General features: G+C 47.7%; 1 long non-coding RNA gene across 1 annotated transcript in view; it reads left to right on the top strand.

The window, feature by feature from the left end:
- Positions 1–8,096: 8,096 nt before the first annotated feature.
- Positions 8,097–13,119, top strand: part of LOC138581966 (uncharacterized) — a 72,428-nt gene continuing 67,405 nt past the window's right edge. Inside the window, exons 1-2 of the long non-coding RNA XR_011304907.1 lie at positions 8,097–8,387; positions 10,901–11,023. This is a non-coding gene — a long non-coding RNA (uncharacterized lncRNA). The remainder of the gene's footprint in view (positions 8,388–10,900; positions 11,024–13,119) is intronic.

Genomic DNA, 13,119 nt, shown 5'->3' with positions numbered 1-13,119 from the left:
ATGTCGCAGTCGATAGAACCCATAGGAGATATGGAACTCACCCCACCTCCACACCGCTCGCCGCGTTTGCCGAGGCCATGGGATTGTCGGACACATGGCGCTCACTCCATGGAGACGAGGCAGGGTTCTCCTTCTATTCGGGTGTCCAGAAATCATTCTCCAGGATTGATTACGCCTTCATTTCCCGCAATATGACCCATAGGCTTCTCGATGCTGAATTCCTCACGAGAGGAATTTCGGACCACTCCCCGCTCCTTCTAACGTTTAAAAATTCCTGCCGCCGCCTGGATCGTAACTGGCGCCTCAACGCATACCGTCTCCGTCTTCCTGAAATTGCTGAGGAGCTGGAAAGGAAGACAATGCAATATTCCAAACTCAATGAAGGCTCTGTGGACTGCCCGATTTTGATCTGGGAGGCGTACAAAACAGTCCTCCGAAGGGAGGCTATCTCCGCGGTTTCCGCCTACCAACAACGCCAAGTCCAGAAGGTCAGCGAAGCAGAAGTACGCGTCTTGTAGTGTGAGCCACAAATCCTAACACAACACCCAAGAAGCAAAGGAGGCGATGCTCACGGCGCAAGACGCCCTCAGCAACTTATCTCTAGACAATGCACGAATCGCCCACCAATTAGTCCGGAGCCAAATATACGAACGGGGCGACAAGGCTAACAAGACTTTGGCCTGGTTGGAGAGACGCGAACTAAGCAGAAGACACATAAGGGCAATCAGATCTCCAGATGGAACACTGTTGACAGAAGACTCTGATATTGCCGAGGCATTCGCAACCTACTACAAAAACCTCTATACCCCACCCACTGGGAACCCACCAATTGAACCCTCATGCTACCTCGACCAAATCGAGCTCCCGATACTTCCACAGCACCAATCAGATCTCCTGAATGCTGATATCACCGACACCGAGGTGCAAGAGGCGCTAGCACAACTCCAACCCGGGAAAACCCCAATGGGTTCCCGACAGAGACATGGAAATACCTCGTGGCATGTAACCTACCCACATGCATCGCATGTTCCTACGCAGCAGAGAACTGGGAGCTCTCCCCCCAGACCTCGGGAAGGCATGCATAGTTGTCATACACAAGCCCGGGAAACCCCCAGAAGAATGCGCCTCCTATCGTCCGATATCCCTGATTAATGGCGAAGCAAAGGTCCTCGCTAGAACACTAGCTAACCCACTACTGCAGGTGATTGAGACCCTCGTCCACCCAGACCAATGTGGTTTCATGCCTAATAAATCAACTTGAATGAACTTACGAAGAGTCCAATTGGCGCTGTCCAGGGCAAAGGAAATTTCAGCCCTACTGGCCCTCCTGGCGGTGGAGTTTGAAAAGGCATTCGACTCTGTGGGGTGGGATGCCTTGTGGGAGATCATGGCTAGGATGAATCTGGGGCAGACATTTATATCATGGGTAAAACTCCTATATGTATCCCCGGAGGCCACGGTGAGTGTGAACGGCAGGTCCTCCAAAACATTTCCCTTGGGTCGTGGCACGAGACAGGGATGCCCACTTTCCCCACTCCTCTTCCTCCTGGCCATCGAACCACTAGCGACTGAGCTTAGAACTAATACCACCTGGACCGGTTTCGACCGAGTATTTCGTGCCCAGCTGTCTCCCTCATTCTCAGGGAATATCAGTACTTTGCGGGCCTGAAGGTTAATGATCCAAGACCATATTCTTCCCGATTCAGGGTGGTGAGTCTGCGATCCCGGAGACCTGCCCATACCATGTCTCTATCAGGGATTTTAAATACCTGGGTATACGGCTTGACCCGACGCTCGATGGGTTCCTCCGACTTAATCTACAACCTGTAATTGAGCGGTTCAACAGAGACACCCCCCAATGGCAATCACTTCCCCTATCGCTAATGGGCCGAGCCGTGCTATTCAAAATGATGACCCTCCCCAGACTGTTGTACGTTCTCCAGAATGCCACACTCCCCATCCCCCGTGAAACCTTCGCACTCATTGACAAGAACCTGCGCACACTGCTATGGGGGGGGAAACAATCCAGGATTGCCCTTGATACGCTCCAGAGATCAGTGTGGGATGGGGGCATTGGTTTACCCTGCATACGCACCTATTACCTGGCCACACAGATAGGAGTAGTGAATGACTGGATGCACGCGGACCCCACACTACCACACACCCCTATGGAACTAGAGACCATGGCCCGCTAACACTGCTGCAAATCATCTACGCCACCCAAGATCAACTCCCGGCGCTGCCCAAAATGACCCACCACATCCGTCGTGCCTGGCGGGACGCACATAAACTAATCGGCTGGAAAGGACAGCCAACACTGACACAACCCATATGGCACAATGCGCTCCTCCCGGAACTAGTGAAAATGGGCTCCTTTGGCCACTGGCAAGCAAAAGGAATACACACACTAGCACAGGTGATACAAGGGGGTCGCCTCCTGAGTTTTGAGACCATGCGAGAACAATTCGACCTGGCACCCATGGACCGGTTTCGGCATGCGCAACTGTCCCACGCCATCCACACCCAATTTCTTGACACAACGATCATACCCCCCTGCTCTCCCATTGAGACCAATATTCTCTCGCACCGCATCTCTTCTAAGGTCACCTCCACTCTCTATCAGGCCCTTAACTCGTTTGGGGCTGCGCAGCTCGATGGGCTCAAGGCAAAGGGGGAAAGGGATGTAGGTCCAGTGGAACCTGAAGATTGGGTGGAGGCATTAATGTCCCCCAGAGAAATTGGTATAGAATCTAAGCTTAGACTAATACAGCTGAGAATCCTTCATCGCTCATACCACTCACGCACTGTAATGGCCAGATGGGGTGGAATAGAAGACGGGACATGTGTTCTATGCAAAAATGAACCTGTCACCTTCTACCATATGATATGGAACTGCCAGGTGATACAGGCCTTCTTGGTGGACTGTGTTAACACAATTTCAGCTGCTCTGGCGACACCAATCCCTGAGGATCCCAAGATGGTACTCCTGGGCATCGGGGGTGAAGTAGACCTGTCTAAATACGAGAAAATGTTTTTGGCAATTGCGCTGGGGGCAGGCAAAAGACTTATTGCGGCCAATTGGGGATCAGCCGACCCACTGTGCTTGAACCGTTGGAGTAATGAGTTCGACAGGTGCGCAGCCTCAGAGCGCCAGATCTATAACGCACGGGGTTGTCCCTGCAAATTTGGAAAAATATGGGTTAAATGGCTCGATGCTAGCTGAGACCTGCGGGTGGGGGTGCATCAGCAGCACTGTTAGCATTGTTTGTCTGCCTTGGCCTATTTCTGGCCTATTTCTGTCTTACGGTCCTCGTCTCCGTGGGCCCATGCGAGCTGTTATTATTGCCAAATTGCCTTTGACATATGTATGCCGCTGATTCATGTCTCATTTATGTTCATTCCTTTGTTATTCCTTTATGTTATGTTGTTTAAACTCAATAAACAGAGATATAAAAAAAAACACAGTCCCCAATCCCTCTGGGGCTCTGCTGATTTTTGGAAAAGATACACCTCCAACACCACCATGCCCAAGGACCTGAAGAAGGGAGCTGCCCGCCAGCGGAAAGAAAGGTTCAATTAGGATGAGCTGCAGATGCTGGTAGAAACACTGCAGGAGCATGCTGCCACAGTGTTCTCAAGCAACATGAAGAGAGAGGCAGTACTAAAGAAGAAAGAGACCTGGGCACTTGTTGCCCAGAAGGTCAGTGCTGTGGGGAACACCCCACGCATGAATAAATACTGTCGCAAGCGCTGGGACGACCTGCGACTAAGGGTGAGAAACATCCTCTCAGTGAACCTCAGCCAGGGCTTGGGAACAGGAGGAGATCCCAGTTCCCCGATCAAGCTCACCCCAGGGGAGGAGATCTGCGCCAGCATGATAGGGATGGAAAGCATCGAAGGTGTTGGCGAGATGGAGTGTGGCGCCACAACATCGGGCGATGGAGGTGAGTGTCTAAAGTAAACATTGCAATGGCAAATCTGATGAAAGTCAACCAATATGTCAGTTCAAAGAGTCAAGCCATGGTCCCACACACACACACACTCCCAGCAAAGTAGGCTGACACATTACAGACACATGCAGATGTCTGGTGCAAGGCAATGTTGTACATGACACATACCACACAAAGACGTAAAGGCCATGAGTCACACAGCGTGCATGGCCAAAATACTATGCATGTCAGATAGCACTGCACTTGGGCAACATGCGTAACGCCGACGTATGCCTGCATAAACCACCCATGCATCAAACAACGTGCTCATCCAAAAACAAATGGCTATGACCCCCAATTGTGTGGGTGAGCAATTGCCCTAATGTATGTATGATGCCTATCAAAACATCACTCATGCCGTCCCTCTCTTCAACCCCCACAGGCACTGACCATAACAGCGATGGCCAGGACACAACCCCTGCACAGGCCACACCCCGGAAGAGGTCCCGGGATGACAGCAACCGCCCTTCAACTTTGAGGGGACAACCCAGGGGGCGCCTTGTACCTACAGGCAAGCCACCCCAGGTACCCATTGCACTGGTGCCACCAAGGCCCGTAGAGGGCGAAGCACCACCACCACCTCCACCCATTGGCCATCCTGATGATACATGCGAGGCACCACAATCCGAGGAGTCGAGTTTGGCAGTGGAGGTGGCAGCCACGGCACCCCTGGCTCTGGAGGACACATAGGATGACATCTGGGTGCCCATGGAGGATGATGTGTCGGAAGTGGTCCATACCCCATTCCACTGGCATCCCCGCAAGTATAGTCGCTCGATACAGAGCACTCCACCACCCCGGAGCAGCCTGGTCAGGAGCAGACGGAGGGACACTTCAGTCCAATTTTCACAACTAGGGGGGCTGAGCAGGCTGGGCAGGACAGCCAGGGGCCGACTACCTCCATAGGTGCACCCGCAGGGCCACAGCGGTCTGACCTACTGCCCTTGTGCTGGAGTTTGTCCAGGACAACAGACTGGCCAGAGAGGAGTGGCATCAGGTCTTAGCCGCTCTAGGCAAGTCCATCACGGACAGCACTCCCTCCATGGCCAAATCATTCTCTGACAACACCAGCCGCCTCTGCGAGGAGGTCTCGGCCCTCCGGCAGGTGTTAGGCCGCATAGCAGATGCCATGGAGGCAGGGCATCCCGCTACAGAATTGCAGCAGGAGGCCACACCGTCTTCCTCTAGTTCTACACAAACAAGTCCGCTCCGCAGCTTGGCACGTACCCTGCGCCTGCAAGACATGCCGCCCCCTGGACCAGGGAGTGCCAATTAATCGTCAGGGCAGCCTCATGTAGGCTTTGGGGAAGGGGTGTGATGGTGTGTGGGGGAGTTGTGGGGGGAGGGGGAGGAGGATGAGGGTGTGTGGAGGAGTTGTGGGGGGAGGGGAAGGGAGGGAGGGTGTGTGGGGGAGTTGTGGGGGGAGAGGGAGGGAGTGAGGGTGTGTGGGGTAGTTGTAGGGGGAGTGGGAGAGGGTGAGGGTGGTGGATGGATTTTGCACTTACGTTTACATTGTTACATTTAATACACCGGTTGTGTGAAAAAGAAGACCTGAGTGGACATTCACCATTGCGCATGTTTCATTTATTCTTTTCCAGTGCATAGTGTAAATGTACCCCCACACCCAGTGCCCTCTGCCCAACCATCATGTCACCCTCTGCTGCCATGTGTGTCATTAATATTGTGCAATCACTGACTGGCGCACAGCACGTTCCTCCTGTGCATCGGCACCGCAATGATGTCCAGCCACATCTTCTTGTTCCCCTTCATCATCACCAGGTGGGAGAAGTTCTATGTCAGGGGGCAGGGGCACGTTCTGCCGGATGCACATATTGTGCAGCATGACACATGCCATGATGATCTTGGCCACCTTCTGATCCTGTAGAGGAGTGCCCCACCCGACTGGCTAAGGCAGCAAAATCATGCCTTCAACAGGCGAAAGGTCTGCTCGATGACCATATGGGTACGGGAACGATTGTAGTCCTCCTCGTGCCTGTTCTGTGGTTTTCGGACAGGGGTGAGGAGCCACGGCTTCAAGGGATAGCCACTATCACCTGCATGAGAGGCATTTAAAGGTAAATGTCAGGCGAATCATGATTGACAGCTATACTAGTCACACATGCCTGCAGGTTTACGTTGGCCACATGCACATGTCCCTGGATGTATTGACGCCTTTTTCAGTCCCTCAATGTGTACTGTGCCATGGACTGATGGTGTGGGTCGCATCTTCAAGATGATACATGGTGTGCACTGACGTCTTGTTGCACATGCATTGTGTACGCTTACAGCTGTGTTCGTGTCAAATTAGTGAGGTGTTGTGTTCTGTGAGATTTACTTAAGGGGAGCGTTGGCAGTAGTATGTGCAATATTGGGCAGTTAACACTGATTATTCCCATGGTGACATGCAGCACTCCTGTGAGTGTGCCAGCCCTGTGCCAGACAGTGGATTCCCTAGTAGGTTCAGTTTGATGCACTCACAGGGATGCTTGTCCTGTGTGGTGATATGCTGGAGACAGCAACATAGTGCCTATGCAGTGCATGGTGCAGGATGGCAATACGGAGGGTGAGGGCCGCTGATGAGTGGTGCACGTGTTGTGGGATGTGGGGTGGTTTCCTGTTAGTCATGTAGTGGTAGGTGGCAACCTTACTTCATTCCCATGGGATTTGGGTGTCATGTACCGTTTGTGATGCTTTGGGGCACAGTGTTTGGTGATGTGCACATCATGCAGTCACCACACCTATGACTCCAGGGTGGTGTGTGCATCGCTCCCCCATTCCAATGCCATGTGCCGGTCATGCAACTTGCCAAGCAGCCAGGCACGTCGTCCAGCATGTCGCTCCATGAAGCGTGGTAGCGTGGAGTTCCGTAGGACCATAAAGTCATGAGTTGATCCGGGATATCGGGCACAACAATGTGTGATGATCTTGCTGGCGTTGCATGCCATCTGCACATTGATGGAGTGGTATTGCTTGCGGTTGCAGTACACCACCTCCATGGCATGCGGGAACACCAACTTCACGTGGGTGCAGTCGAGGGCACCTACACAATTTGGCATGCCTGCCAGTACATGGAAGCCAACTTTTGTATCTATTATCTCCTGGGGAGTCCATGGTAGGGAAATGTAGTCCCTTGTGTGCTTGAGGAGGGCATCCAGCACTTGGTTCAGTATCCGGGAAAATAAGGGTTGTGATATGCCATGCATGTGCCCCACTGTGTGCTGGTAGGTCCCTGTGGCAAGGAAGTGGAGCACAGAAACCATCTTCAGTAGAGGGGGGATGGCGGTGCGTATTTCAATGAGGCTCACTATGTCGTCATGTATCAGGTCCACTATGGTGGTGATGGTGTCCCGGTCTAGACGGTACAGGGTGTGGATCTTCTCAGGGGTTAGGTTGAAAGGACTGGCTCTGATGCAAGGGATTGGGAGAAGCCCGCGTGGTAACGGTGGCTGCACTGGTTGGGCATGCTGGCCCTGTCTCACCGTCCTTCTTCTCTGTGGTGGCGGCTGTTGTTGTTGTTGATGTTGTGGCAATGCAAGCATGTCCTCCTGCTCCAATAATGCTACTACTATTGGAATGATCTTGGTGTGGGAGGGGGTGTGGTGTGTGGGTGTGCTCCTTTTGTACTGGGCCAGACTTCATTGCCTCCACCTGTGCTGATTGTGTGCACCTGTGGCAGTTTAGAACACTGCCTGCTCAGAGCATTTTACGGTAGGTCGGCGATGCCGGTATTTACGGCATGCCGGTAACGACTTTTTCCACCTCATGAAGCCGTTATTTGCATGTCCGCTTCACTTGTGATCTACTCCAGTTAACAGCATGCAGCTATTGCTGGCATGATGGGTCGCGTGCCCATGCCCAGACCGCTATTTACAGCATCGTACTTTACGGTGCAGCTAATAGCGGTCAGACTGGTCAGAATAGCCCGTAGTGGTAATCGATGCCGGTATTCCTTTACTGGCATTGTTGTTCCCTTAGCACCAAGCTCGATAATGACCCCCAATATCTTCAAAGTTAATCTTGATATCTCAACTGGGCTCCATAATATATTTAATAGCAGCAGGGTCAAGTACAATGTCGGATGCCCCCCACCATTAATCTTGTTAAAAATCTCCATGAATTGGATCTCAGACACAGCATTTAAAGGCCTTAACCGACGGATCCAAATTATTAACCAAGACCCAGAATGTACGAGAATCGTGCTTAATTAAGATATGAAACATGCATTCTCCGTCCAACTGCAACATAGAAGATTTGGTGGATTTATAGAAGTTTTATATTGTTGTTTTAATTTCTTCAGATTGGACTGAAAGTGAATAGTGCCCTTACAACAACCATAATCAACACCCTGATATCACGACGGAGCTTCCTCTTAGCTTCAACCACGGCAGAGTTGGACACGTGAGTAGTTTTTCCCCTTCCCCTACTCGAAAATGTAGAGTTCTGTTTAACTCTACCAAACAATTCCCCCATAAAGTCGTCAAAGGACTGGGAGCTAAATACCGTTAGTTTCCATTCTAGGGGAGAACCTCTAATAATACAGTTAAGCTCCTCATTTAGGATTGCAATATTCTGATCAGACCATCGGATTGCATTCCCAGAGGCAGTTATTTCCACACAACCCATGCAGTCAATAGGATGACTAATCGTCTATAAGACAAATTCCGCCATAAGAATAGAGTGGTCACTGAAATTATTGTGTTGTACTTCGAAACTCACATAACCGCTATTTAGAACCGCATCCACAAATATAGAATCTAAAGTGGAAAAGTGAGTCCCTCGACTCCAGGTTGGCAACACCTTACCTTCAACTGCTGCCATCGTATTAATAAGACTCTAGCCCAATGACTCCATAGTTAACCAACACCTCAGGCCATTTTGGATTTTAGTTTTATTAGGCAGGGTCTCCCCTATAACCTCCCAAATGTCCTCAACTTGATCAGGAATAATACAGTTCAAGTTTAGATCCCTACCCACCGGGTACGAGGATACCAAGATAGAAATCAACTCAGAAATGACCAAAAGGAAAACCTCCAGCTTGGCCACTACATTATGCCAATACATTTTTGTAATCAGCAAGTTAAATCGACCGTCCAGAGAGAACAGTGACGTGGCCATCACCCCAAAAGGGAGGTTAGGAAGAAGAGACACCCTCAATCCAATGGCTGAACTTAATGCGATAATGAAACCCCCAGAAGCTCTCACCCCACTACTAGGCCGTGCACACTGTGCAAAAACCTGATATCCATCCAAGGTCGGATCATGTAGCAACCATGGCTCCTGGATTTAAATAACATTCCCCCACCTCAGCATTTTCATTACTTCCAAATTTCTGGTTTGATTAGAACTGCTTCTAGAATTCCAGGAAGTGTTTCTCAATCTTAAATGGTCGCCATTCTCAGTCCTAAATTTAGGCGTGCGGTGGTCTAGTCATTTTCCCCAAAGCAGATGTGACCCGGTCCCAATTCCGATCCTCCACCTCTGCTTGTAAATCCATTTCTTTACTAGGAATTTTACCCATGGGTCCGAGTTAAAGGACATTCTGAGGGCCCATCACCCCATTGCTTGATAGGCACCTCATCATCCCCTCGTTATAGATGAAGATCAAATCTTAATTCTTTAAGATTCCTAGTTTCTTATAGAACGAATTCTTTAACCACATTAGACGTAAAATAAAGGTGGCAGCAGTTGGTATCTGCACGATTTGGAAAGGCTACACAAGCTATGTCAGTAGAAGAAACTAATTTAAGATTCAGAATTACCGCAAAGATGGTCAGGACATTGCCCCTATTTAAGCAAGCCTGTGCTCGAGCCCCAGAATGCTGGACATACACATTTTATGTTTCCATTCATGTACCCCTCGTCCCGTTCCTTTGGTAAATCCCTAGTGTTACCCCCAGACCAATCCCTAGAATCCGTCCTTCTGCATTTTCCGTCACCATCCTTGGCATTTCTAAGTATACTAAATACCTTTGAGCCCTATGCAAACACGTGCTTCTCCTCATGGGTTTGGGGGGCTACATTTATATAGCTTATCCAAAAATTGTCCAACACCTGAGTGTAGCCTCGGATGGTTTATAGTGACTTTTTCGAACATCACATTTTCGAAATGCCATTTTTTCGACACCAAAATGCCGAAAATAACATTTTTTGAAAGTTTTTATTTTATTTTTTAAATGGGGGTTTCCCCCAAACCCCTGTTTTTTTTATTTTTGACACTTTTTTTATGAACGAAACCAAAATAAAACATAAAATAAAAAACATTCAGAATTTTTTTTTCAACATTTTTTTTTTGACAAAATGGTTTTTCGAAAAATGTGCTTTTCGAAATTTGACTGGATACCGCCTCGGATATAAGCTCTGTGGTAGGTTTTGACAGCACCATTTTTTTTTATTTTTTTTAATTATTTTTATTGGTTTGTTACAAACCTTTAAAAAAAGAAAAAAAAGAAAATTATTTACATAAGGTTCTGAAAAAATCTCAAAACAAAGTTAGAAAATTCATTCTTGAAAAAAAAAAGAAAGAAAAAAAATCCACAGAAGGAGCTCCAATGGAAAAATAAAAAGAAATGTAGGCAGCAAGACAAAAGGAAAGCGAGAAGGAGGGGCATAAGACGAAATTTAAGACCTTAGCGGCCAAATCACTCTTGAATTTCCAAAGTTCAAGCTATGCTTAAGACGACTTTGGTGTCATTTTCATATTTTTCCAGTTTTTCGGTCATCTTTTCTAGAAGGAAAGTCAATTCGAGTGTTAGGCTGCGTTCCACTTCTTGATGCATCATGTCCCACCAATCCTCAGCGGACAGAGTTGGTCTTGCCACAATGTATTTTCCCAAGTAAATAAAGCGTTCCTGTCGCAATTGTGTGCAGAACAATGTGAGATGTTTCAGTGTTTCCTTTTCCTCCCCACATAGGCGACAGGTCAGCAATGGAACTCCATCTTTTTGTCGGATTGCCAGCGTTTCTCTTGTTGGGAATTGATTCAAGCGAAATTTCATGAAAAGGAGTCTACGCGCAGTACCTGGGAACTTAAGCAAGTAGGGTTGAGGATCATTTATTTTTCTTGCTTCAGCTGGACATGTTCTCATAATTCTGTGAGTCCTTCGTATGTTAACTGTATCCAGTCTTGTTGCCATAGTAGTGATTTTACTTTGACAGGATTCATATGGAGTAACTCTCTATTGGTGCATAGGTCGCTTAGAATGTCATCAAAGCGTCTTATCCATTGAGACAGAATGCAGTCTGTCGGGCCTGTGTCTGCATTAGTTAAGATGTGATATTGTGGAGCAGTTGGATCAGTGGTTATCTTTCTAAACTCATTCAGAGTGGTCCACATTACTATTGCGTTGATGGACAACAGACTTAGCTCGTATCTTATACAAGCAGTTAGTACACCCATTGGAAGACGCAAGACTTTGGACCAGAAGTGATGTTCAAGCGATGACCATAAGGTGTCTGGACATCCCAGGGCACTATTGGCTCCATGTGTGATTGCCGGAATGAATTTCATTTTATAGAAATCTACGACAGGTTTTAACAAATGTTTGCCAAACTTCCTGTTGAGTATACAGGCCTGTGCTGTTAGTTGTTTACATTTCTCCTTTGTTTTCGCATCCCAAGGAAACTTGTTGATACTTGAGCTAATGCACATACCAAGGTACATGGTTTGGTCAACGCTTTTTAAAGACTCCTTCCCAATTCTCCATTCAAACTTTTTCGAGCCCGCTCTCTTTTTGTTTTTTTGAAGATCTTGCAGAGTAAAGATTACGGATTTTTTGGAATTCACAATTAGTCCATTTTGCATGACATATTGATCAAGGATATGCAGTTTCCGTTGCAGTCCTATAGGTGTTAAATCTAGTAGGACTAGATCGTCCGCATACAAGAGACAATTCACTCCATTTCCGTTTATTTTAGGAGCGAAGGCATTGTTGTTCTCAAATGCTTCCCCCATGTATGAGATGAACAAATTAAATATTATGGCAGCAAGTGGGCAACCCTGTTTAACTCCACTATAGGTTTTTATTGGCTCAGAGAGGAGACCCTGTTGATTCAGTCTCACCCTTATCGCTGTATCAGTGTGAAGTGCTTTGATGGCCAAAAGTAGACTGAGAGGGCAATTCCAGGTCGCCATTTTCTTCCATAAAGGTTCCCTGTCAATGCTATCAAATGCCTGGGATAAGTCCACAAATGCTAGGTAGATTTTCTTATTTACTCTTATAGCATCCATTTTCAAAATATTCAACAGTAGCAGATTTAGGCCACACCCAACAACTCGGACAAAACCAGTTTGTCGGAGGTCCAGATGTTTTGTAGATTCAATCCATTTCATCAGTTGATTTTGTAACTGAATAGCAAAGATTTTCCCAAGGACATCTAATAATGCTATGGGCCTATAGTTTTTGGGATCTGCTCTATTTCCATTCTTGAAAATGGGAATTACGATTGCTGATTCCCAGCTAGATTTTATGCTGGCTTCTTCCGCGATCTTTGTGAACAATAGCATGAGGAACTCAGACCAATCCTCTTGATTTTGTTTTATTACATGGTTAGTAAGTCCATCGGGACCCGGTGCTCTTGAAGTAAATGCTCGTAGGATGCTCTGTACTATGCTCTCCTTGTCAAATTTTAAATCCCACTCAGTGAGCTTCGGTAATTTAGGTTCAATTGTTGAGCTGCTTTTTCTGTAAACCGAATCAAAGTGGGTAAGCCAATCTGCTTGCGGGACCATGTTTGTTTGAATTGCACTTTGTTGACAGTTCATGTTGTTAATCAGATTCCAAAAGTCAGCTGAGTTCTTATTACTTAGCACCGCTAACATGGCTTCGCTGTCCTGTTGGTGTTGGATGGATTTATGTGAGATTAGCCAATTTTTATATTGCTGCTTTGAGGCTTTTTTTGCATGCTGTCGCTGATCGAATTCAAGTTGTGCATGTTGTCTTAGTTCTTTCCTTAATTGCCTCTTTCTTTCTGCAATTTCGTGATTGGAACAGTGTTTGGGTGCAAAGTCCGGTCTTTTTGAACCATTTTGGATGGTCATAAACTGTTTTAGAACAACAGTGTATTCAAGGCTGGAGTCTGTTGAGTTGGTTATGAGGTTGTAGTATGAATCTGTGATCCGCTTTACCTCATA

The sequence above is a fragment of the Ambystoma mexicanum genome, chromosome 3q (assembly GCF_040938575.1).
Source record: "Ambystoma mexicanum isolate Mex_15411 chromosome 3q, UKY_AmexF1_1, whole genome shotgun sequence".
Taxonomy (NCBI): Eukaryota; Metazoa; Chordata; class Amphibia; order Caudata; family Ambystomatidae; genus Ambystoma; species Ambystoma mexicanum.
The sequence above is the reverse complement of the archived record's forward strand: the minus strand, read 5'-3'. Positions and strand labels throughout refer to the sequence as shown.